General features: G+C 38.1%; 1 pseudogene; it reads right to left on the reverse strand.

Moving 5' to 3' along the window:
- Window positions 1-1,921: 1,921 nt before the first annotated feature.
- Window positions 1,922-2,797, reverse strand: LOC108297723 (annotated as a pseudogene).
- Window positions 2,798-3,039: the final 242 nt, after the last annotated feature.

A 3,039-nucleotide genomic window follows, 5' to 3' on the forward strand; every position in this document is an offset into this window, starting at 1 on the left:
TCCCAGTACTTTGGGAGGCTGAGGTGGGAGAATTGCTTGAGCTGAAGAGTTTGAGACCACCCTGGGCAACATGGCAAAACACTAACGCTACAAAAAAATTTAAAAGTAAGCCAGGAATGGTGGTGTGCTCCTATAGTCCCAGCTACCTGGCGGGGGATGGGGCGCTGAGGTGAGAGGATTACTTGAGCACGGGAGGTTGAAGCTGCAGTGAGCCTTGTATTGCACTACAGCACTCCAGCCTCGGGACAGAGCAAGATCCTATTTCAAACAAAACAAAAGAATACACTGTCAATTAAATGGCAACATATTTGTTTATCGCTAAGATTAAGTATTATACTTATTAAATAACTCAAAGTGTATGCATGAAAGGAAAATGTAAGTGAAATAAAGTATTCCTACAACTTTTCCACATTCACCCTCTGAACCAGTGACACTGATGTCCATATTTTCTATATGATATTGTCCTTAACACCAGTCTTTTGGGCCATCAAAAGCACTGTGATGCTGTATTTTTCACAGTGCTCTGTTATTGTCCCTTGGATTTTCTTTCAAGCTGCTGAGGCTCATTTGGCAAGTTTCAATTTTTTAAAAAAATTACTTTATGAAGCCTGAAGAAATATTGAATATAATTAAATTATAATCTAGGGTTAGAAACAACTTAATAATAATTCAATTCCAAAAGGAAAGTTATTGCAGGTGAGACCCTAACATTTGCAAACATTTGATTTTAAGACACTGTGCCGATTTCTCTTAACAACTCCGAGGAACCCATATTTACAGAAAGAGTTTTTGTGAACAATCTGGCATTAGGTACATTTGTTGTGTGATTGTATATGTATGTACGTATAATACAACTTTAGCTGCACTAATCCCCCCTGCACAGTTGAAAATCCACATGTAACTTTTGACTACCCAAAAACTTAACCACTAATAGCCTATTGTTGACTGGAAGCCTTACTGACAACATAAACACATATTGTGTGTGTTATATGTACGATATACTATATTCTTATAATTAAGAAAAGAGAATGTTCTTAAGAAGATCATAAGGAAGAAAATACATTTACTATTTATTAAGTGAAAGAGGATAATCATAAAAATCTTCATCCTTGTCTTCTTTAAGTAGGCTGAGGAAGAGGAAGAAGAGAAGGGTTGGACTTGCTATCTCAGGGGTGGCAGAGGTGGTAGAAAATCTGTGTTGTAGACCTGTGCAGTTCAAACCTGTGTTCTTCAAGGGTCACCTGCATATATGTATGTGTGTGTGTGTATGAGTATACAGTTATACTATATATATATAGTATATGTACTATATATAGTGCATATATGCTATATATATTGTATATATAGTGTGTGTACATATATACATATAATCCAACAAATGAACTACACACACACACACACACACACACAATCCAACATCATATGAACTACAAAACAGAAGCTATGTTTCTTAACAGAATTATTAGAGTGTAGACTTTGAGGCTTGGATTTAGAAATGCTTTTCAATATGTAGCGTTTGGAAAAGGAGCAAACATCTTGTTTTCAAAACCTAAAGTTTTTCTTAGGACTTATGACCATAACTGCCACAGAGGAAAAAAGACAAGCTTTCCCACTGTTAATTGTTCATTTGTGTCAGAAAGTCCCATACCCCGTGTTGATCTTGTAAATATTTTGCTAGGTTTATATCTACTTATTTGATGTTTTATGCTATTGCAAATGGTACTGTTTTTTAAATTTCTAATTATTAATTGTATACATATAATTGATTTTTAATTGTAGGAAAAAAAGAAAGTCTCATATCCCTGAGATAGAAACCATTGCAATAAGAAGGGAATGAACAGGTTGTCCCAAAGAGAGACTGTTTATTGCTTGAATATGCTTACTGCCCTGGTCATCAGGTGTAAATTTTGCATTTCCTAGCCTAATGCTTGGCAGCACCAAGAAAATTCAGAAATGGTTCATCATAAACCCAATGTCTTCCATCTTCATGAAATAAGCTTGTCTCCCATTGAATTTCCTTCTCCTTCCTTTCTTGGGCTGCTTCTGCCTTTTTCAAGTTTGTGTTTTGCTTCAGTTGCCGTATCAATGTCTCTGATTTTTAAGTTGAAAGTGACATCCTTCTAAAAGCAGTGGGATTTATATTATTTCTGATCTTTCAACTTCCTGATTATTTTCTTGATTATAGATATCTTCTTGGTATCTACAAAGACTGTATTTTCCACTGTTGCATGCTTTGCATACATTACACCATTCCATTGCCCTTCAATTGAGCAAAAGGCTTCTAATCCTTTGGAGAAAAAATCACAGTGGTAATTCTGTGCTTCCTGTCCCCAGAGAAAGTTTAGTGTGGAAGATGATATCACCAGTTTTGGAATAATTAATATTGCATTCTCCTCCTAGTTCCATTCAGAGCACTGTGAGGACAGACTATCTATCCATAAACACTGGGGAATGTGAGGATGCATTGTTTTCTCACAGTTTAAACACAGGCATGGGGCCTGTGGCCCCACCCTATGTTGTGTATCCCAATTGACATCCTAAGAAATTTTGGTTAGCTCCAGATATCAGCACTGAATTGAATTTTCTTGATAAAATACTCAGCATAAAAGGCTGAAGTAGGTGGATGATGGGAAATCTGCTCTGCCTCAAACGTTACATTGTTTTTGGAAACCCAGGGAACCGGTCCCTCTAAAACTAGCTCTGTGTTCTCTTTGGAATCATTTGGTAATGTCCAGTGACACTGAAAGATCTTGCTTAACTGGCTTTTTGGCAAGGAAAGCATGACATCTGAGCCCATATCCTGGCCCCGGGCAGGCACTAGAAACTCTGGGACTCAGGGGTGGAGGTTGGCCCTCTTCCAGATCCTTGGGGTGTACTTACTCCACAAGTGTCCAGCAAGAAAGTTATTTGTAAGGCCCCCATACTCTGTGCCTGCAGGAGAGGGGCCGAGGGCTGCTTCTGAGCACCTCTTTTCCTTCCCCACTTGATTGGCGCCTCAGTTGCCAAGTTTTGATACTTGTGCTTCTGGAACTCATGGGA

The sequence above is a fragment of the Cebus imitator genome, unplaced genomic scaffold (genome assembly GCF_001604975.1).
Source record: "Cebus imitator isolate Cc_AM_T3 unplaced genomic scaffold, Cebus_imitator-1.0 Scaffold833, whole genome shotgun sequence".
In the NCBI taxonomy this organism is placed as follows: Eukaryota; Metazoa; Chordata; class Mammalia; order Primates; family Cebidae; genus Cebus; species Cebus imitator.